The sequence below is a fragment of the Haemorhous mexicanus genome, chromosome 4, assembly GCF_027477595.1.
Source record: "Haemorhous mexicanus isolate bHaeMex1 chromosome 4, bHaeMex1.pri, whole genome shotgun sequence".
Lineage (NCBI taxonomy): Eukaryota > Metazoa > Chordata > Aves > Passeriformes > Fringillidae > Haemorhous > Haemorhous mexicanus.
The window spans coordinates 70,055,343-70,079,613 of record NC_082344.1 but is presented as its reverse complement, the minus strand read 5'-3'; positions in this window follow the sequence as shown (position 1 = coordinate 70,079,613).

Genomic DNA, 24,271 nt, shown 5'->3' with positions numbered 1-24,271 from the left:
CCTTGAGAGCTGTGGGCTGCAGGTCACAGGCCATAATGAAGTCAGCCCGAGGCAATAGCAGAGCTCTTGGGCAAGCTGTTATTACCTGGCAGACAGCAGCAGGATTGTCTCAGTGCAAGCTACAGCTTCTGATTTCTAAAATTACTTGAAGTTATTCCCTCACTTCCCTGACTTGTAGGTGCATCTTCCCGTGAAGGGCTGTTGCTGCTGGGTGTGCTGAGCTGCACTTAGAGCCCTTCCCTTAAATCAGGGTGGTCTGCCTGGGCAGGTGGAAAAATGAGCAGCAGTGCCTTCAAGGCCAGAGTCAACTCCTCTGTGTGGCAGCTACTGCTCAGTGTAGGTGCAGGAACACCTACAGATCAAAGCTAGTTAATCAACACACTTGAGGTTTGTGATTTGTGGGGTGTTCTTTGTGAGTCCTGCACTAATGTGAGAGGGTGGCAGCAGTGGCAATGATATTAAATGCCTGGCTCTGGTAGAAGTTGTGCTGTACTTTTTAACTTGCAGCTTAGGAAAGTGGCAGATGGAAGAGGAAGAAATAGCCATAGGAGAGCACAAAAAACCAAAGTTCACTATCCCCTCCCTCAACTTCAGACTGTAGGATGCCTGTGGGATGTTCCTTTGTAAATAATCATACTTGATGAGAAATATTGTACTTGGTCTAATTTGGGAAATGTCTTAGTTATAGAAACAGATTTTCACTAGATTTGCACTAAAATGGTTTGAAAGGGACATCAAAGATCCTCTAATTCCAAGCCTCAGTCATGGGCAGGGACACCTTCCATGAGACTGGGTTGCTTGGAGCCCGATCCAACCTGGCCTTGAACACTTTCAGAGGTGAATTATCCACAGATTCTCTGGGCAACACATGAGGCTGGCACTAGAGCTGCAGCTATTAGGCCTCAATTAGCAAGGGCTCAGCATTCAACCCAGAGGCCAGGCCTGAGCTTTGCTCCCTGGTGCTGGATCATGGCTGTGGATCATGAGCCAGACTGCTCTGGGGGATGGACTGATTGGCTGAAGCTGCTATTTTACAATAGATCAATGTGTGGTGCAGGTTCACTTTGTACATTGTGCATAAAAAGAGGGCAGCAAAGGGCAGAGCATTTCTGGATATTCGTGGATATTTATTAGGGACAAGCCTGCAATCCTTAATATTTCCACAAGATGTAGCTACTGCTCTGTGAAATGGAGGCTTTATGGGGTAGTGCTTCAGCACTTCCAGAGCTGGAAGATGTTCCTCTTCTGGAGTTGTGCTTAGTGCTAGTAAGACAATTGTTTTTGTGGATTTCTGTTGGAATGGATAAAGAGCTGCACAGGGATGTATGATAAATAGTAAACTGTAAATAGTGACAATGCTCTCTGAAGTTTTTGTGCTCCAGGTGACACAGCATTATACCACTTGTGTGCACCTTTAGGAAACTGCTGCATCAGGGAGCACTGGGCTTCTCCTTACCCTCCTGTATTCTTTCAGGGTAAAATGACTTTCTACTCCTGGCTTTCTGTTATTTATGCAGCATATCTCTAGCCCAAAGATGTATATATTAAAATTTATTTTGTTGTTTCTTGAATATAGCAGCTGTACAGACACCACCAACCCCAGTATATTGATGGAGGTGAATACAGAAGACCAGTAGAGACCAGGATGCCAGATACAGGTGCAAGTGTTGTTTTGGTGCCTGAAAATTCTTGTCTGATCTCAAAAGTTTTATTAAAAATTACACCTTGTGTGTCCAGTTACTGCTTGTTGATATTAAATACTGGAAATTGCCACATTCCTGCTGTAATCTGTGACCCCCACCTGGGGCTCTCTTGTTTGCTGCTTGTGTCAGTACCTACAAGAAAACTGACAGTACATGGAAAACAATCTTGAATGGAGATGGCTGTAAAATGCCAGGGCACTGAGCAGGATGAGTGAGCAACTTTTGAACGTATGAGCCCCTGAGGCTTGACTTCAATGCATTGCCTTGCATAATTATTTTCCTTGACAAAGGCTGTGGGGCAGGGAAGGCCTCTGCATTTTAAACTGCTCAGAAAGGATGGTTAATTTTTCTCTGCAGGTGCAATGTGTACCTCCAGTTTAACACTCCCACCATCTGTTAGAATTTAGTATTTTGTAATTCCTACCTAAAAGCATCATTTAAGTGTTGCCTTCCTTATTTAAAGAATTATTCTTGTTACTATCCTAATGCTGAACAGCCCCCTCAGAGCTCACCTTTATGGTGTACAGTGGAGGTGCCTAATACATATTAGTCAATTTGTGTGAACTGTTGTGTGGAAGATACTCATGGCTTTCAGTAGGATTAGTGTTTTCTTACTAAGATAAGAATTAAGCTGTCATGTTTTTTGCATTATTGCCATTTACTTACTGACGAACTGCCTGCTCTGCAAGAAGGTTGTAGGACAGAAAAGTGATACTACTTAGTGCCTCTGCCCACTTAGTTTTATTTATTACTTATATGAAAACCTGTCAGGTGCTGTACAAACAGAGGATGACAGTTCTTGCTCCAGGCAGCCTGTTTCCAGCTGAAGTACTTGGGAGGATGTATTTTATCTCAGAGCTGATTAAGGTGGAGCAAAGGTACTGGACCTTCTTCCCAGCCATTTCCACTGCTGTTCCACCAAAAGCAATTTTCAGCAGAACATTCATCAAGGTCCAAGCACAGCCATTAGTGCCTTGCACAATTAAAGACTTCTGTTCAGAAATTGTGGCTTAAACCTCTTTGGAGTCAGGGAATCTCTCCAGATTGATTCTGGAGTCAATGGGTTATGTGGTGACCAATTTTCCAGTCCTGTTCAGCTTTGACAGAACAGAGTATGTAAAGAAATGTCACAGTTTGACATGAGGGAGTTTCAGGAGTCATCCTGGTGTGAAATTGAAACCAGGCAAGGGCTGAATCAAACTCTAGCTGGACTTCTAAACATACAGTTCTGCTTCTTAGGTTGCAAGTTACACCTCCAAATCAAATATTTTTCTCCTCCCTGTTGTAAAAATTAAAATACAGAAGAAAATCAGAGAAATAATGAACTGTCTCCTTTTTTTTTACTCAGGTTGGAGGATGAATTTATTACCTGAACAAAAACCAACAGAATATCTTAAAGCAGAAAAGGGGAATTAGTGCTAGTTTTCCATTAGAAAACAAATGGTAGATGCATTTAGTTTCAGTATGCTATCTTTGGATGTATGAGGAGCTCTCCATCTCTTTAAAAGTCATTAGATCATGACATGAATAATGCTTTTATGGTTTTGAAAGATCTGTGTGGTTTGACTTTGACAAATGGATTAGTCACAGCATCTACTTTCTTACAGATTTCTTTTCCTCTCCAGCACATCTAATACAGACAAACTAAATCCTCTGTATTGGTCACAGGGAAGGAAATTCCTTGTGAATTTTGTTCTATTTTTGATGATAGTGCATGTAAAATTAACAGCAATTTACACCAACTATTTGCTTTTCAGTTCCTGCTACCAGATTTTTGCTGGTGATGTCTTTGCTGTTTGAAAGTCTCTCTTGTAGTTTGCAAACAAAACCTGTGTCAAACCCCGATTTTTTTTCTCCTTGTTGTGAGCAGGTTTCACAGTGAAGTTCTGCTGTCCTCAAGAGGTTTGTGGTGTAACTTTATTCATCTCCGTGGAGCCTCTCCTGGCTCTGGGTGTGTAAGGGGACAGTCCCTCGGGTAGTGCTCCCTGTCAGACCACTGCAGGAGCTGCTGGAGCTGGGGAGCAGCCTGGCTGTGTGTGTGATGGGTCTCAGTGGCCCAGGAGCAGCTGGGGCTCTTCAGTGGGGTGACACAGGTTGTGGCACCAGGGGTGCTCAGCGGTGTTTTATGGCTTGTTTGGCTTGAGGAAAGAGCCACTGGGGACACAAATATGGTGAATCTTCCTCCCTCCTTCTCTTTAAATCCACTTGGACTTGCAGCACAAGCCTATGTGGGGAGATCAAACCCTTCCATACTAACTTCTGTATCACCTCAGCCCCAAACTTTATGACTTTTGTACAGTGCCAGGGTTGACTTCAGATTCTTCTGGAGGAAATGGTGCAGGATGACACTGAATTAGTTTATGAGTAATTTAATTTTTTCTTTTATCTCTGTTTTCCAAGCTTGCTAAGCAACATTGCATCCTGGAACCCAGTTGGCTACTCTATTTTTTACTTTTTCATTCCTTCTCATACCTTCTCTCCAGTGCCATATAATTTTTTTCTCTAAATCAAGAGCCATATCACCCCCTCCCAACACAAGTAAATATGTGTGTCAAATTCAATGAACCCATTTCCTTCAGAATAAGTTCTTTAAGCCAGTTATCCATGATTTCCTCTGGGGAATGCATTGGCTAAAACTGACAGCCTTGGGGATCAAGCAGTCCATAGTAGTCAGTATGAGCAGGCTGTGCCTCCTGGAGCTCAGGAAGGTGCCAGTCAAGGTGGAGAGGAAATCCAAATGTTTCCCATGGATCTCATGTCTGGGATTTGTCTCCAATTTAATGGACAGATAGCATTAAAGAAACAAAAACAGTGAAAAAAACAGCACTTGATGGTAGGTCCAGGAACTGAACATTTTTGGGAGAGTTAGTTATGCAACATTTCAATATGCTGGAAGTTCCATTGGTTGTCTGTCTCTTGGCATTTTAAACACCATTCCCTGCCTTTCTTTCCATTGGCAAAGCCAACTGGCCTGTGCTTGGGAGGCAAGTGACAAGAGCTCCCCTGGCTTACAGAGTTTTGTGAGAGCCTGTGCCTGACAGCTGATAATTTTATTTATGATCATGGCACCATGCTTCACTGTTCTGTTTGAAGGCATTGTTGGTGTTACACAGAACTATGTTTGGGTTGGAAGAGAGGTAAATGTTGGTCTAAAAATACATCCAGCCTGGCTCCTAAACTGAGGAGACTCAGATGCAATGGCTGCTTTTTTTCCCAATCACAGCATCACCTGCTCCTACTCTTATCTTTTTTCATGGTATTCACCCTGGCCCCCAGAGTTTAGATGCAGAAATTCACCAGATATAATCCATAATATCAATAAATGATGTTATTTACTGGATGTTGCAGTGAAGATGGGGTTTAGTTCATTTTAGGGTGTAATGACCTAAGTGATAGGAGGTGAATTTGAGCACAGGGATCTGAGGGCCATGTAGTAATATGCTCTGAGAGAAATCACTTTGGTGCTCTGCACCTCTCTTTTCCGTGGAGGTGTCTGGAGATTAACAGTGTCTGCTGCTTGTACACCACACACTTGAGGTTTTCAGTTCCAAAAGATGAGTGTGTTGCTAATATTTTCCATCTGAGGGGCAGCCTGGAGCTATCACTTCGAATTTTAGCTGCCCAGATCTCATGATAGGAAAGCTGTTGTTCCAATAGATGAACTAATTAACAATGAAGCATCACATCTGGTTGAAAAATCTCTGCTGTAGTTTCTATGGAGATTTCTGTAAATAAATAAAATCCTTTCCAAAAGAGTGTTTTGACCAGCAGTTGGTTTCCAAACAATAGATCTCATATCTGGGTCCCAAATCTGAAGTCTCCAGACCAGATCTAGTATGACTGGAATGTGAGACAGCAGGGCTGGTAGATTTGCTGTGGATTTAACTCTTTAATGTAGGTGATGCCCAGAACTCCCCCTTCCAAAGAGAAACCTGATCTAAGTTTTTGGGTGCTTTTTGCATTATCTGTGACAAGCCATGGAGGAGCTCTGTTTGTTCTTAGAGCATGTGGTAACACATCACATACTTATAATGAGCAAAATGTGATGTTTCAAAATTACAGTGGAAACAGCTTCATGCTTTCTGTAAAATGAGTGCATTTAAGGAGTTTCTAAGGTGTAGCAAAGTGCATCCCTTTGCAGAGCCCAGAGCAGCTGGTACTGACAAATCCATTACTCCAGCTCAGGATATTCCAGTGCTTGGAATGACTCTTCACAAGCAGTGAGAGTTGTTAACCTCCTTCTGGAGCCTGAGGTCCCTGCAGTGGCAATTATGCAAAGTGCAGCCTGGAGTCTGTTTGTCTGGCAGGGATGTGTAATTCATTCTTCCAAGTGCTGTTGTCCTGTTGTACCATAAAACCCATTTGAAGAGCCCTGGGAAAGCACTCAGATAATGACAGAGCTCAGAGGCAGGAGGAAGATGCTGGTGGTGACACCAGCTGGTGATGTGAAATGAGGTGACAGAGAAATGTGTGTGTGATAAATATCTGTACCAGGTGCGAACGTACCATGAGCTGTCCTTGGGCTGGACTGAGAAGATTGTGTCCATTCAGACCACACACACAAAAAAAAAATAAATTAGGAAGTATCTGTGTACACTTAAGAGTAAACATTGATTTTTTTTTTTTTTTTTTTGGCTGGCTCCTGAGAGAGGAAGAGTCCCATCTGGAAAGAAATGAGTCTCCCAGAGACCTTTGGGGTTAGAAGTACCTAACCCTAACTTCCAGGATTAGATCTAGTCTGAATATCTATGATATTCCTTAGTCAGGAAAAGAGCTGCAGCTGGAAATATTGGCAGCATATTTGCCTTTTCTCTGTTCATCTATGTGTACATATAGATGTCCATATGTATATGCACATATCTGTAGGTTTCACTCCTTGCTGCTTAACCAAAGCTTCCTAGGACATCAGAAGCAGATGACATGTGCATCTGATAGGAAGTTAAGCATGTTTTTAAAATCCATTTATTAATTTTTATCCCAGCACTGGCTGGGCAAGATGCCACTGGTGGCAAGTGCAATCAGAGCTGGAGCTGCTGCTCTCTGGTGTCATTTTTGGGGGATCTCTGAGCATGAGCCTGGCTGCAGAGAATTAACTACTCCCCTTTGCAGAAGAAGAGAGTTTCAAAGCCCTCTGTGAAAAACAGGTGTGCAGCTTTTAGTCAGGGTCCAACTGTCTCCTGAGTACAAGTAGCCAAGGCTCTTGACCCTGCAAGTGATATCCCAAAGTCTTTGTGTGCTGTGGAGGAGAAAGGTTCACGGGCACGGGTGATGATAAGATTATCTCAGAAGTCCCACTACAAAACAGCAGTGGTCTTGTCAGGCAGCCTGGTCTCGGCCCCCCATGCCCTGCACTGCCAGGGATGTGAAGTGCCCCTCACAGCCCCACTGGGGCTCACCAGCTCCCAGAAATCCTGCTGTGGTGTTTAACCTCAGCTGGCTACTCAGCCCTATGCAGCTGTTCCCTCACCCCTCCAGTGGGTTTGGGGGCAGAGTCAGAAGAGTGAAAGTGAGACAATTCATGGGCTGGGCTACTGCCAGTGTAATGGGTGAAGCAAAAGCTGTGCATGCAACAAAGCAGAACAAGGAATAAATTCACCCCTTCCCCAGGGCAGCCAGGCTCCATCACACGTAACAGTGACTTGGGCAGACAAATGCCACCACTCCAAACAACCCCCCTTCCTCCTCCTTCCCCCAGCTTTATGTGCTGAGCCTGATGCCATCTATATGGTCTGGAATATCCCTGGGTCATCTGGGGTCAGCTGCCCCAGCTGTGTCCCCTCCCAGCTCCTTGTGCACCCCCAGCCTCCTCGCTGCTGGGATGGGGTGAGGAGCGGGAAAGGCCTTGGCTGTGTGTGAGTGCTGGGCAGGAATAGCAAAAACACCCCTGGGTTAACAGCACTGCTTCCAGCACCAAACACGGCCCCATTGCAGATTCTGTGAAGAAACTTGACTCTATCCCAGCCAAACCCAGCACACAGCTGACCAGAACTCCTGATCCACTGACAGGAAAGCATTTTGCATGTGTGCCAGGTGTTTTTCAGCTGATTTGCATGGATGGACAGGAAGCAAAGCAGGTTGATTGCTCTAGACAAGGCTGGCTGTACTGCCTGTCCAAGTGTGACATTACTGTGTGCTTAATTACTTGCTGTGCTCACAGTAATGTTCAGTTTCTCAGCATTGTAACGAATATTATTTATAGGAACTTTATCCTCCTGGCAACCAACAAAGTAATTACTTCAGACTGCATCTTCAATTGGATTTTGCTGTGATTTGTGGCTGTGAAATCCAGAAGATGTTAAAGAAATGGATAAAAGGGATTTACAGCTGCAGTCTTGCAAGTGAAACCAACTGCAGCTTGTTTTGGTTTGATTAACGATCAGTAGAATATAAAGGCAAGGGCTTTAAAGACTATGAAGATAGCAGGAGAAATTACCTGGATGGGCCAATTTGGGTTCCAGGCCTCTGATGTGGCCCAGGCAGGGCTGTGTGTCCCTGGATTAGCAGAGAGTGTGTCTCCAGGTCCACACAAGAGTGTTGAGAGTGATCTGAACTGGGAATTTACGACGATCAAGACGAGACAGAGCAAAGTACAAGGCAGCATCTCCACATCTGCAGCTGGCTGTGTGAAGGAGTCAGGGGTTTTGCCTTGACTGGCAAACTGTGCCCTGCCAACTTGCTTTATTCCCACTGCAAAACCTGGGGGACTGGGTTAGCACCAATAGAAACCATCATCATCTCAATAATAATGAGCTCAGGGAGGTGAGGTCCCAGTTCTTCCCCTCCACCCTAATCCAAGTCACATCCTGACAAAAGCAAGGAAGAGCCAACATCTCCTTGCACAGAATAAGGGGAATCAAACCCACCTTGCTAGAATAAGACAGCAGCACCTTTATGAGGCACAGAACAAGTCCCTGTGTGTTCTGGTGCATGTCCTTGGCACAGACACTGCAGGTGCTGGGCTGTCTCTGTCTCCAGGGGTGGAGGAAGCCAAACTGCAGCAGGAAGGGTTTCCAGCCCTTGTGCCCATGTCCCTCAGGCTGCCCAAAGTGCAGAGTGCCCGTGGGCAAAGGCAGCTTCTGGCAGCTTCCAGCTGGGAGCAGGGTGACATTGCTGATGTCCACAGGTAGCACAAGGACCTGCTGAGCCAGGGTGGAGTCAAGGTGGGGAAGATGGTCTAGCACAGAAGGCAGACACCTCAGCTCCTTTTTTTTCTATTACAGGTGAGAATTCAGATGTTTCCAGAGACCAAGGAATTCTTGCAAATGACCTGAATTTTACTTAGACTTGGAATTTTCAAACTTGGAACTTCTTAAATGGGTTTTAAGAGGCTCTCAGAGGCAAACTTGCTGAGTGAGAGGGAGAAGCAAAACAGGGATTTTATGTACTCCCTAATCTCCTTTTTGAAGCCACTGGTAAGGAAACAAGAAGCTTGTTTTTTAAGCCCTTTATTGCTGTCAGACTTTTCTGCTGAGAGAGAGGGGTGTTTTTTTTCCCTTATTCTTTATTGTGACTCAGGACTGTGCACACTAGCAAGTGATTGCCTCTGCATAATAAATTGGTGACCTGGAAAAAAAAAAAAAAGGAAAAGCTGCAGTCTCTAGGGAGTTCAAAAACATATGCTCCAAAATCTGTTTGTCTGAATATTGACTATTATTTCCAATTGCCAAGGAACTACATGTACATTTCTGGTTTTTCAAAAGCACATTGTGTGTGTGGTTGACAGGAGGCACTCTGGCTCCAAAATACTGCCAAATAGCCTTGTCAAATGGAGATATTTTTTCTCTCTTTTCTCCTTCTCTCCTCTTTCTCTCTGTCCCTCTCCCTCTTTTTCCCTCTCTCCTGTCCTCTCTGCACCTCTTCCTCTTGTAGAGGGTATGGGGTGAGGGGCTGTGCAAAGGGATGAATTTCAGGCTGTGGATTCAGCAGTGCCTTTGTGTTTCTGACATTTTAACTGCTGAAGGAGCCAGTGCCATGGCAGTGACCTTAGCAAGGTGACAGAGCCCACGGTGTCACTCACACAGGAGTGATCATTACCTGCTAAAGGACATGGGAATGTGGCAGCACTCCTGCAGAAATGCCAAAGGGGCCTGGGGACATCAACCCAGGCTTCTAAAGGCATGTGTTGTTGACAGGGGCCTTAATATTTAATTACTATAAAATTTTGAATTAGTGCAATTATGCTTAAATAATTTAAATACAAAGTTACAAAGTTTATACAAAGTTTATTGGGTTGTGTTTAGAAGTGGCAAATGTTACTGGAAAGGGAAGGAGCTAAAGTTGGTATTTTGGCTCAGGAAATGTCATGTGAAAGGGAAAGGTAGATGGCCTTTTCCCCCTGGATTTTGTGCCTCTGGTTGTAACATTCTGGTTCAGGAATGTCTATTAATATTAAATTATTCACTTGGGTGACTTTAGTAGGTGGAAACCAGAACCGATTTTAAAGGACTCTGAAGGAGGCCCTTCATAAAGGAAACAAATAATTACACATTGTTTTTTATTTTGTTGGTTTTACCTTATTTGTGTCCAAGAAACTTTTAAAAAGGCCTTCTTTGTTTGTCCACACTGGAATAGTATAACCAGGGAATTTGGCAGAGTCCCAGATCCTGGCAGCAGCTGCCAATAAAAGCTCGCTGAGCAAGTACAAAAAATAAAATCACACAATATAATTTTTAACTTTGATTAAGTTGTGCTGAATTGCTCCAAGGGAGGTAATGGCAAGCTCCAAGGGGCTAGGACCAGCCTGGGATGTGAAGGATGTTTATCTTGCAAGTGTTTGCTTTGGGCTGTGTATGTAGTTCCCACTGCTGGGGAAACACTTTGTCAAAAGCCCACTATTAAAAGAGTTTGGGGAATAAACATTGCAACAATGGGAACAAATAAAATCCTTTATACTGTAATGTGCATAGCAAGCCACTGTCAAATATAAAAGCTGAATATGCTTTGAAACACTCTGAGCCATCCAGCAAGGGGCTGCCTGAGGTGTGCCAGGGCCAGGGGCTGGGGCTGGCGTGTGCCACCAGGGGCACAGGGTGAGGGCAGCCTGCTGCAGGGTGAGCACAGCAGTGCTGCTGCTCAGCTGGGGCCCCTGGGAGACTGGCACCTGCTGGTTTGGGCTAGTGTGCTGTGAAATCTGGGGTCTGGAGAAGACACCTCTGGGAAGGGGAGGAGGGGAGCTGGGGAGCAGCTCCTGGGACATTGGGCTCCTGGTGTTGGACAGGCTCATGACTGGAGTTTGGAACGGTGAGGAGTTATGAGTTACTCACGAAGCCAAAGGATGGATCCATTCAGGGGCTCTTCCCTCACCTGAGTCCATGGGAGCTGCTGGCAGTTTTATTCTTGTGCCTTTCCCCTGCTCTGGTCCTTGGTTGCTGTTTCAGAAGTTTGGAGTGGCCTCCTGCTTAGCACATCCTCAGCTGGGTCCAGACTGTCTCTGTGCCACGTCTTTGAGATTTACCTCTGAGGATATGTTCAAGGAGCTGTCAGCCTTCAGGTGCTCCACATTTACTTTTTCTTTAGGGTACAGGCTCTTCTCCTGGGATGCCAGGGACATCAGCTCAGCCTGTCCTGCTCTGCCCTGCCCTGCTCCATGGGGGAGGCAGCACATCTTCAGAGCCACAGTTCAGGACAGCCTCTCCCCTGACTTATCCTGTCCTGGAGTAAAAGCATCTTTACGTGGAGGGGAAAATCCTCTGGTCCTGTCTAATTCCACCCAGCCTCGAGCCCTGCTTGAACAGCTGCCATCATACTGGAGGGTTCCAAGGACTCACAAAACCTGCTTTTTCCTTGCCTGACTTCTGGCAAGTAGGACTAGCTGTGAACACAAAGTACAACTCTTTCCCCCTGCTTTGGTGTCCAAAATGTAAGTACATTTTCACTTTTCTCCATCCCTGCACTGCCCTGCAACAGATGATTTCCCCATTCCCAGCCTCCCTTCTCTTGAAGCTGTGTCCTTGCTCAGCTCCAGTGTTTGTTGATCACATCCTCTCCCTGGACATTTTTAATGGCCTTCCTGTTTGCAGGTCTAGCTTTTTGCCTGCAGTAATTCCTCCTGAAAATCTTGGGTCCCACAGAGAGTTCTCTCTCGAGTCAGGAAGCATTTGTGTTTCCTGGTTTGTATGCAGATGCCAAAGTTCTCAGCTGTGGAGCAGAAATCTCTATTCTGTCCTCCACTTCTTGGTTTCAAGTGAAAAAAAACCAACACAAAAATCCAAGCCCCAGGAACAAAAACCCAACTTCAAGGCATTGTATTCTTTTTTCGTTCTTCCCATTGATGGAGTTTCAGTGTTCATCAAATGACTCTTCAGCTTTTGCATTCCTGGGGACATCATCCTCCAATGCCTCAATTCACATGCTTTTTATCACAGTGAGGCAGTAAAATTCATTGCATTTTTGTTTGCTCCCCTTTATGCCATCAGCAGCCCATTACATACACCGTGCTGGCTTCCACATTGGTCTGAAAGTTGTTTGGTTTGGGTTTTTTTCTCCAGAAATCACTCCCAGGAGCTCTGGCACTGGATTGCTTTGTTGCCAACACACTGCCCCAGAGCACCTCTGGTCTGATCCACATCATTATCTCACAGACACCTAGGCTGATGCACCTGGGAGAAGTCAGGGAATGCCCAGTGTCCACACGAGAGCAGTGAGAGCTGCCAGCAAGGCCATCAGTGGATGCACAGCTCCAGGATAGCCCCTGGTGCCTCCACTGAGCCTGGCCAGGAGAGCAGAGGAGCTGGGCTGAGTCTGTGGCCCAGTAGAGACCCATTGCTCCTGTGCCCAGCAGCAGGTTCTTTAAAATCTTCACCTAGGAATTGTTTAGACATGACCTGGCAGGAGAGTCTGGCTGGTTCCTGTGGCAGCCTGGCTGGACATCTTCCAGCCCAAGGGTGAAGGACACACCTGATGTGAAAAATTTATCCCTGGGCATTGAATGCAAAATTCTTCTTGTGTGAGAGCACCAGAAGAGACGTTTACTCTCATTGGCTTTCTTTAGGAAAAGCCACAGGTTTTCTTTGGCTCCTTTTTAGCACATTTGAAAACACAAGAAACAATTTCTGAGGGAGCAGCCAATGAGCCCTCCAATCCTCAGTGTGTGTCCATTGACTTTCACATATTTTGGTCATATTTCTCTTGGCCTGTGCTATAATTTAGGCACTTGCTTCTCTGCCCCTTTGGTAAAGGTTTATATGGAATTAAAATCCCGTGGTGCCTTGCTGTGTAGGCTCAGGCCTGGCTAAATTTTTTTAGCTCCATTGAGTTTTTTTGTATGCTGCACAGTACCATTGGTTAAAAGGTCTGCTTTTGCAATAAAATACAAGGGAGCCTGTTTGTATTCCTGGTGTGTGGCAGTACCAGTTGCTGGATTCTCTGGGTCTGGATTGAAGGCACTTGAGATGGTAGTTCATGTTCAGACTCAGGTGTTTATTATTTCTTATCAGTAAAAATCCCAAAACCTAATTTTCTCCCCAAGTGCTACACCTCCACTACTCTCTAGAATCTATTCCACACTTTTGTGGATTCTGGTCTATCTTGAAGTCTAGGAAGCTTTCTCCATGAATGAGGGTGAAAGTCAGTGCTCCCCTGGGGGCCAGGGCACCCCAGAGCAGACAGAGAAATATTCCTGGTGTCCTGGGTTTGCACACTGGTGTTTTCTCTTGCAGAAATGCCAACAGTCATGAGGCTTCAGCAGCAAAGGCTTACGTGACAATGTTTTTGTGTGTTGTTGTTTGAAATGGGCTCCAGTTGTGCTAGGGGAGGTTTAGATTGGGTATTAAGAAAAAATTCTTCACGGGAAGGGTGGTCAAGCATTGAAATGGGCTGCCTAGGGAAGTGTTGGAGTCATCCCTGGAAATGTCCAAAAAGTGTGTGGATGTGGCACTTGGGGACAGGGTTTAGTGGTGGATTTGGCAGTACCAAGTTACTGGTTTAACTTGGTGGTCTTAGAGGCCTTTTCTAATCTTAATTTTCTTCCTCACTGTGCATTTTTTTAAGTATTTCTGCCCTATTGTGATGTCTTATGGCAGAGGGAGAGCTTATTCTCTGTCAGGAGCTCAGAACCTCACCCATGCACTGGACTGCAGGGCTTGCAGCTTGAGGAGCAGAGCCCCACACCAAGGGCAGGTTGGTCCAGAGAGAGCTGTAATCAGTGTGTGGCTGTGGAACATAAACAGGCAGGACTGAAGAGCTGGTGTGTTTACCCACCCTGCCATCCCCTTTTATGGCAGTGGCTGACAAAGCTTGAAAGGATATTTTTTATACTGGAGCCACTTCCCATTCAGTGAATTGAACTTCTACCCTCTTCCCCCTGAATCTGGTATCAAAACACCTCAGCAGCATAAATATAACAACTATAAAACATACTATTTACTTTTGATACTTTCTGTATTTGTTTTACAGCACGTTTGCCCAGTTCAACCACTGCCCACTCACTCCAGCCGTGCCTGTGGCAGGGTGAGCTTGTGAAGCCATGGTTACAGGTGAGGTCCTTCTGCTTAATTATTTTTAAGCAACTGAAGTTTTTATTTGGTGAGATACTCAGAACCAGAGGCTCTTCAGCCCATGGTGAAGCTGAAGCATGGAGAAACCTGCTGACCTCCAGCAGTGATGTGTGAGTGCCTCTTCCCACAGCCATGTGGGGATTGCTGGGCCTGGGGATTACAGCTGGAGACCCTTCCTGGGGCTGAAAACCCTCTCTGGGCTCGTGTCCTCACCCAGAATTTGGCATATTCCCCCTCCTTGGACATGTCTCCTAGAGGGTCCTTTCACACTCACAGAGGATGAGGGGGGTTGCTCTTGATGGATGTAGCTCTTTAAAAGAGGGGACATGTCCTTGACATGAGTTTGTTGTCTTGCCCTCTGCCTGGTCACTGGGGAGGGAAAGGCATTTCCAGAGGGGGATTCAACCTTCTCAGCATCCTTCTTTAAGATGGGATGGAACTCATCTTAAAGAAGGATGCTGAGAAGGTTGAATCCCCCTCTGGAAGGATGCTGAGATGGAACCCATCTTAAAAACCCCAGAAGGGCTGAGGGGCATTCAAAGCTGGTTTTTGCATTCCCATTGCTGTAAGGCAGGGCTGACTTCCACAATTGTCTGGGATGTCCCCACAAGGAGTTCTTGAGGGAGGTTAGACTGGTGGTGGTAAATCCAGAGCCATCCCAGCACCACTTATCCTCTGGCCTTTTCCTTCTTTCTTTCTTATCCTCTGGCCTCTTTTCCTCCTCCTTTCCTCCTCCTTTCCTCCTCATTTCTTTTCCTGTGGGGCTGCAGCATGTGCCTGCAGCAGTGTCACTGAGGGCCACTGTCCCTGGGGCCTCTCTGGTCCCACCTGGGTGTTTCAGCCTCAAGGTTTCTCCAAGAGAAACAAAGCCAGTCTGCTGCAGGACACCGTGGGGGCTGGGAGCTTATTCTGGGGCAGAAAATGAGCAGACCTTGGAATCAGGTGGGGAAGATCCAGAACCTGGTTTCTCACCTCTCTTCTTGCCCTCAGGAGGGTCCTGCAAGACACATTTAACCTTCATGAGTGCCTCTAGCTCATCCCCTCCTGAGACAGGCTGCCATGAGGGAGTGGTCTTTGACACTGGTTTACTCACACTGGCTTCAGTGGGGGCAGAGGCAAGGCAAGGCAAGGCTGAGGGCTCTGTGGGTGTGAGGGAATGCTTCAGTTCTTTTAGACTTCCTTAAGCCACCTAAAAAGAAAAGAAAGATGTTTAAACCCCATTGTGAAGCCATTCTGGGCTGGGGAAACTGGAATGGGATAACAGGTAACACACAACCTGACTCCTCTGCACAGGGAGGAATGGTAAGAAATCAGCATACACACACACACTCTATCTATGTATCTATCATCTATCTATCTATCTATCTATCTATCTATCTATCTATCTGTCTGTCTGTCTGTCTGTCTATTTATATTTCTATCTATCTATCTATCTATCTATCTATCTATATCTCTATCTATCTATCTATCTATCTATCTATCTATCTATCTATCTATATCTCTATCTATCTGTCTGTCTATCTATCTATCTATCTATCTATCTATCTATCTATCTATATCTCTATCTATCTATCTATCTATCTATCTATATCTCTATCTATCTATCTGTCTGTCTATCTATCTATCTATCTATCTATATCTCTATCTATATCTCTATCTATCTATCTATCTATCTATCTATATCTCTATCTATCTATCTGTCTGTCTATCTATCTATCTATCTATCTATCTATCTATCTATCTATCTATATCTCTATCTATCTATCTATCTATCTATCTATCTATCTATCAATCTATCTCTCCACTGATATGTAGGGCTTGTAGTTACAGACACTTCAAGAACATGGTCACTGCACACAGGCATTGAAATGCCAATTACACATCCCTGCAGGTTGTTCAGCCAAGGAGAAATGGGAACAGAATTGTATTTCTGCCTCTTGTTAAAAAGGCACACTTTCAAATGCTGGGCCCTATGCTGGCCTCAGTTACTTTGAGTGGCCCCTGCACTGTAAGTGAGGTGGTTTGCTTTATGCTGTGATGTTGAAATGGGGATCTGTCCTGTTAGCTGACTTTTTATTTTAATCTAAATATCAAAGCTACTGAAAGGATGGTTGATCTTTAAAATAGTAGTTGCTCTCATTAATTGTTCCAAATGCAGTTCAAACTGGGTTGTAGAATTCATAATTTAAAGGAAGGTGTAAATTTGAGTCCATCCCAGATTCAGCTGCAATTAGCATTCCCATTAATATGCTGATTTATTCCCATACAGTCCTTTGTTACTCAGGGAGAGAGGCAGTGAACAAGATCAAAGACACGTGGTCCTGCCACTTCAGCAGCTCCTGGGAAACCTCTGCTCCCTCCTGCCAGGAATTTTGGCAGTTGTGGCTTTGAGACTTGTGTCTTGCTGCTCCTAGGTCCTACTGCATATAACCACTTTCCATACAACCACTTTTTTTTTTTTTTTTAAGTGATTAAAACAATTCCTCAGGAGGAGAAAAGGTTTCCATCCATGTTACCCATTGGAAAACCAGTTCCTGGCCCATGCTGCTTTGTTGTGCCCCAGCATCCTGTGGGAGGCCAAGGATCAATGGATCTATGGACAGGGTATTTTTCCAGCTAGGATTCTAGCCTGGATGTAGCCACAAGATGGATTCTGTTCTCCAGGACCCCTGTCCAATGAATGCTGGTGGGGCCTGGCTCAGCTGCTGCCAGTCCAGCAGGTCCTGCCCTCTGCAGAGGAGAGGGAGAAATCTGTCTGTTCCTTGTGTTCACTATTCCATGGCTCCTGTAGCAGCAAAACAAAACACTGATTTATTGCAAAAACAGAGAGGCTAGGTTAGGACAGCTTGTTCCATTTTTTTTTGGTGCACCCAGCTCTTCCTCCCACATTTCTGTGTGTATCACAGTGCAGATGTGCACAGCTGCTGTAACCTCCTCAGTGGTGGCTTTAGCACTGGGGCCATGCAGGATCACCCTTTCTTGTACAAACCTCAGTGTCTGGCTAACCCAGATTTGAGGAAATGACATTTCCAGATCATTTTGGGGAAGCACACACTGTCCCACACTGATGTCTCAGGTGCTGAGTTCCCTGCCTATCTAAGTCCTTCAGAGGCCAGCCCAGGGAATTTGAAGTGATGGGTCCCGAGGCAGGGTTTTCTCCCAGACCAGAAGATAGATGAGAGAAGCATTTTTATCACTTTTATTCTCCTCTCTGAGCATGGGGCAGGCTGTGCTTGCCAGCAATATCTCAGAGCTTCGTCTTACAAATCCCTTCCTATTGAATTTCACAGAATCACAGAATATTCTGAGTTGGAGGGCACCCTCAAGGATCATGGACCCCAACTCTTAAGTGAATGGCCCAGAGACCTGGGTTTCTCAGGCTCTCTTCCCCTGGCACATCAGAGTGATTTCCCAAGGTATTCTGCTGCAGGATATCAGTTGGCCCCTTTAGTGGCCCTTGGAAGCACTGCAGAGCAGCCCTGCCCAGGTGCATGGAGGAACTGTGCCATCTGAGCTGGGTGGGTGTTTTTAGGACACTGGAGGAGGTGACCCTCTCTGTTTGCCTTTGGAAAAGCAGCAATGACCCCACTGCTGGCTGGGAAAATGTGAGCAGTGGCCACAGGCTGCAGCCCTGGCTCTGTTACCAGCTGCTTTTACAACTCTGCCCAAGTTGTTTCCCTGTTTCATGGAAGCAGTATTCAAGGATCATTCACCCCTGAAGAGCTTTTTTTCTCCAAATACATAACAGTGCTACCTGAGAACAAGATTTCAGCTACAAATCACCCCCCTTTTGCCTCCAACAGTACAAAGCCTACCTCCCTGGTTTTAGTGCAATACACCAGCTGTATATGACTGTACATTAGCTTTACTAGCCCCAGAGGTGCTGTTCAGTCGGCCACATTCTCTTTCCCACCCTAACACCTGCACATTATTTTTGTCTCTCGCATTTCTCAGCTGTGGCTGGAAGGTGTTCCCGCAGGCAGATGGGGACTGCACATGTCAGAGGAGGCTCTAGATGGTGCTGCTGTCCCGGGAAAGCAAAGCTGGGCTCTATTCACCGGTGACAGATCTCCAATAAAAGCCGTGTAAAATGAGCAAGTCAGAGGGACTGAGGAAACCCGGGCGGCTCAGAGCTGCGGGAGCACCTTGCCAGGTAAATCCTGAGCTCCAGGGCCAAACACTGGTCAGTCAAAAATGGGATGCAGAGAGACTGTGGAGTAATCATGGATCACTGTGGGATTCATCAGGGCACTCTCCTTTGGCTGTGCCCTGCAGACCCTGCCTGCCTGAGGTGAAGCAGGATGGTGCTTTGCCTATGCCAGTATTTCCCAGGCACAGGCTGGAGGCTCTGGGAGGAGATGTAGCACACCTCAGAGGTTCAGGAATAGCTGAACTTCAGAGAAACACCTTCCTAATCCCCATTCACTGGTTTAAACTCTGAGGAACTTTATTTCATCCAAACATCTTCTTTTTTGTTTGTTTAGTTCTGGCTCTTGTGACTAGCTAATCTTGTTGGCCATAAGTGCAAGCCATTCTCCTTTGGATTCCTGCTAGGTTTGTTGTGCATGGGAGGAGAATCACAAGCAGTTGAAGTACCATGGCACAATGAATCACCACTTCTCCACTGGCCATTTATGAGCTCTTAGCCCTCTGCACAGCTAAGCTCAGCAGCAGTTTTAGCCAAGATCTAGCCTGCATTTACAGAAGGGGAGGATGTCCCCAGCACCAGACTGTTCCGGGGCCATCCAGTGTGCTGAAGAGAAAGCCATGATCTGTTTATTCCCAGACTCCTAGTAATGCCCTGTAGCAATGAGTTTCACAGGTCACTTGGGTAGTATTTAAAGTATTTCCTGATGCTGGTAACATGTCTGTGGCTGGCCAGGTGCCTCCAGCTTTCCTGTAACCTTCTAGCCCATGTGAAAGAGAGCCAAGATGGCCACACAGAGGCTTGGACTTGACTGATGTGACTTGCCAGGAGGTTTTCAGCCCCAAAACACATGCCTAGCACTGCACACCCTCACCCCTTACACAGAAAGTACTCCCCTTTCTGTGTGGAGATGCGTGAGGAGCAGCTTTCTGAGCCCTTCATCTGTCCTGTGCTCAGTGCTGGAATTTGTGCCACTACAGCAGCAGTTTGGGACGGTTCAGATTGGGCATTTTTTGTCACATGGCTCAAGGAATGCTAGGTAATGCTTCAGCTTTAGAGCTGAGTCTTTACTTCAGGGCTGGCAGCACTGCACAAGTCCTGAATAACACCTTCATCAGACCATTCAAGCAAACCAAGAAGCAAATTCAAGTCTGCCTCAACTCCATTTCAGCCTTGCAAAGACTTTTTCTTCTTTGCCTTCCCTCTCTCAGAGGAAGTTTATATCAGAATACTGCTGAAATTCAAGATCCCTCATCTGCCTCCCCCCACAAAAAACAGAGGCACAAAAGAGGCATTAAAGACACCGAACATGCAAATAATCAAATGTTTTCATACGTGGAAGAATGGCTGCTTTTAGTAACTCATCCCAGAACACGACAGCATTAGAGGTTTTGGAATGAGCACCTCCCAACAGCATCAATAAGGGGAAAAGGTCCAAAAAGTAAGCCAAACAGTGCTGCTGCCTGAATATAGCCTTTCATTCAGCTCTCCCCACACAGTTTCAGGCCCATTTTGGAGGGTTTTTTTGATAAATGATGGAATTTGTATTTTTTGGCTCCCATTCAAGAGTTTATATTTTCATTCTATAATTTCCTTAAACATTTAATTTCCTACATTAGCTGACAGTCTCTTGCATCTGTTGGAAAATTAGTTCTGGTACTTCTGTGCCTGTGCTGGGAATTTATTTTTTTAAATTTTTGTTGTTGAAGATACAGAGAGAGAGAACCCACCTGTGAGTAGATGCTGTTGCACACTGACCTCCAGTTTTGCAGATGATATAGAATAAAGAGATATTTGAGTCAAAGGGCTCCATTTTTAAAGTTCTTAGAGAATGTTCTGTTCTGCTTGGCTGTAACACCATGGCCATTTCCTACAGATCTGGTCCCAGAGGTGATAAATGCACAGGAAACAGAGTTTTCTTACAAATGCTGTCATTGACCTGTGCAAGTTGCTTCTTTGAGGTACTGGTGCCAACTTCAACCATCAGGTGGCATTTCTGTGAGGTCTCCCCACTCCTCCTCCATCTATGCTGTTCTTCCTTCCTAGGGCAGCCTCTGCAAGCAAGGTGCTCCTCATCCCAGACTCACCTTTCCTACAATGGTGGAGCCAGCACCTCTGAAAAGTGGCAATCCCAAAAAACAATATGAGGAAATATTTCTTCTAGTTCCCTTTAGGTCTCCAAGGCAAGAATTCATTTAGCATGGAGTATCAAAGAAAGTGTTCAGCATTGTTGGAGGAGAGGAGGTGGCAAGGTCTAGGAGCAGACACAGGAAACAACTCCATAGAAAACAAATTAGTTATGGATAGAGTAAAAAATGTGAGAGGCAAAATTACCCTGAAAAAGTATAGCTAGGGAGCAGACCTCAAGAGTGATTTTACCTGACCTGTCAGCCAACATGGAACCCTCCTCTGCACAACAGGGTACCAAAGGGCAGACCCCCAAAGCTGGGGCCAGCAGGCAGGGTGGCTCAGGATGCAGTTGTCCCTGTCTGAAAGTGTGTGTGGACATTTTTTCTTGGAGTTTGTGATGGCACTTTGCATCTGGAAATTCTGATTCCTACAGTCCTTAGGAATCATATACTTTGAGAAGCATAATTTGGCTCTCTGGTGTCTTCTTCAAATAAACTGAGATGAGTTTTTTTGAGACAAAACCCCTGAATCTGATGCCACAAGTATTTTTTTGTTTTTTTGTGCTACTGCAGGAGTCAACAAACGACCCCATCAATAATTCAGGTGCTTTCTGACCAGGTTACATTATCTCTAGGATTTAGGTCTGGCCAGATGAGTCTGGTCTTATGAACACTCCTGGGTCTTGTAGCAGCCTGAGCTTGCTACCATAGTCTCAGGAAATCTGAACTGGTTTGAATTAGGGTAATATTAGGAGAGATAAAGGCCTCCTCCCTGGTATCAGCTGATACTTGCTCCAGCAGACATCTTGCCCAGTCTTTTCATAAATAAAATCTTCCACTGTCTGGACCTTAAAATTTGTCATATCTTAGTGGAAATGATCTGATGGAGCACATAACCAATTCCCTTTGTTCATTAAACCCACAACATGCACAGTCCATTCCTCTTTTGATGGCTGAATTTCTTCTCCTTCCTTTCTGCACAGTGTGCTGGTTGTCTCCTCCATCCCCTTCTTGTTCATCAGGCTGGGATATTAGAAGAGCTGTGTGTGGTCCTGGCCAGCTACTGATCCACACTCGCTCCAGGAGAAACTGAGGTTTGAAAGAAAAAGTGTGTGTGTGGAGTGGGTCTTATTTTTCTTGATGCCAAAAATGTCTGGAAAAGTGAAGTTAGGCAAAGAAATGCCTGCAAAAGCCACACATCACCTGAATTCCCAGAAAGGCAAGGGTTGGAGAGCACAAAACAATATGTGAGAAAGTATCAGAAGTGGAAAATGTACAATAGTAGTTCTTAGGCCAGACATGTTTGAAAAATTAAAGCTCACAATCAGTTCTGCCATCCTTTTCAGGTGAGGTAAAACCTGACGCTGAGACTGGCCAGCAGAAAAAGGCACAAGGGCTCTTGGACTGCTGGGAATTTTTGTTACAGCTCTGTGTTGAGAAGGAGGTTTTCCCCCTTTCCTCCAAAGATGACTTTCTTCCTGATGGCCCTCCTTGCTGCTCTGACCTTGATCTCCTCTAGAAAACTCCGTGGGGCAGGGCTGGGACAAATGACCACAAGAGGAGCACAGATTCAGCGGGAGAGCCTGATGTCTTGAAGATGGTGATGGAGGGAATAGATGGACAGATCCAGCCCCCAGGATGGATTCAGGCCAAGGACATGCTGATGTGGACAGACATTCCCAATGCTGGCCCCACTCTCCCCCATCTGTGTCCCAGGGAAGACAACAGGGGTGCAGTCCTGCTGTGCAGTGTGAGGTGGGGATGTCCCTGGAGTGCTGACAGACCAATAAACTGATACTGCTGGCTAAGAATTGTCCATCATTTATGCTAAAAAATAAACAAGGCCAACAATGCTGAAATGAAACATTTGGGCTCAGCTGTGTTGAGCATTTCTGTACGCTCAGCTCTCACAGAATGAAATCTGATGGCCCTTTCTCCTACACAGACCAAGCCATTGGCTGGATTAGGAATTCTGTGCTGCACTGCTGCTTTCTGCCTTGTATTTCCATGTGGTGCCATGGGACCTGGTGATGAATGCTGGGTGGGAAGCCCTGGATGTTTTGAGTTGGTCAGAAAAGGAGCCTGGTACCACAAGGTACTAGCATGGAGATGGCTGGGCAGCTCAGCCAGGTGCAAGTTCAAGGCTGAGACACGTCAAAATGACGTAAAAAACACTGCTTCCCAGAACACTTCATCCTATGAAAATGCTTTGATATTTCAACATTTTGTCCCCAGTCATAATGGAAACAAATACTAAAATATTGGAAATTCCTGTGGGATGAAATTCCTGTGAAGTTCGTTTTTGCACTTAGTGAAAGTAAGTACAAAAATGCCTTGTGGGTGGCTTTTTGTTTTTGCTCCCTTAATTAAAGTTTCCTGGTTTTTCCACGGTGTCAGGGATGGTTTAAAGAGCTTTCTTCCTTCAAGAGTCATTGCACACAAACAGGCCTTGAGACTTCCCTATGGTTTGGAGGGACATGTGTGTGGAAATCCAGATTGTTAGTGAGCACAGTCCAAGGTTGGGGAACAAAACCTCCTCCTTGTGTGGTTACGGGCACCTCTTTGCAGAGTGCTGATTGTTGCTCACTGGTCTGCTCACTGCTTTGAATCAATGTGATACTGTCAGGAAGAAACAAAGATATGCATTTTTAATTCATTTTCTTCCTGGCATATATAAAATGTGGTGCTTTGTTGGAAACCTTTTCGGTTTATTTTTAATAGGAGCGTGGGACGTCAGGAAACATTGAGATTTCAAGCCTTGCACAGTGGCAGAATTCACATTCAGTGAGGTCTGAGGGAGCACTGCCTTTGGCCAGCAAGGTGCTCGCCAGCCCTGGCACTCCTCCTTCTCCTCCCTGATGCCCAGCTCCAGTAACATGGCTGGTAAGTTTATTGCTACCTTGTTTGGCAAGAGATTAACACCAGGCTGGGCTTTTCAAGCAACGGGCATTTTTGGCAGGTTTAGCCTGTCTGCCTGTTTGAGGTCCAAACTTTAATTTCTATTCTGCCCCAATGCCCACAAATATTAGTAAGCTGAGATGTGACCTTTTGCTCCAGCATACACTTTTCCCATCAGCCAGGGACCCTTAACCTCTCTGAAACAAGAAACTCCTTTTACTCCATACAGCAAATAGCACGTGTGTAACAGGGCCATGGTATCTCCAGCTCTCAATATCCCCCTCAAACTTCTGCATCTTTGCTGTGTTTGGAGTGTGCAGGTGTTCTTACCTCTGAAGGGGGTAAGTCTGGGGGTATCTGTGGTATTAGGGTGGGTTGATGCCACCTAGTTTCCCTGCTTTTGCCACTCTTCCAGGGTTAGAGCTATCCAGTGCCAGTGAGGGTTTCCCAGCTCAGAGTCAAGGGAGCAATTAAGGATGGCTGGCCCTCAACACAAGAGGACTGTTATCTCAAGCACAGACTATTCCCTAGCATTTCCAGCACATTAGAAACTTGTTATGTTTGTCCTTGGAAATGAAAATGTTATGTATGAGAACAAAGTCCCAGGTTCATAGCAGTGACAAGGTATAAGCACAGTATTTACAACGTGGTGAGCATGGGAGACACAGAGGGACATGAACTTAAGGATCTTTGTATGTCTGGGGGGGCTGTGGCCCCACACCACCCCAAGTCCAGAGAGGTGACATTCCCAAGTGACTTCAAATCCACTTGCACACGCAGATTCTCTTGAAAATTGCTGTGCTTCCTGTGTATCTAATTTGGGATTCGTGGGTCAGTACTGTGGTAATCTGAGCAAGTGGTTTTGGGTGTGGGCCCTCGGGAGGGACTGGGGTGGCTCCA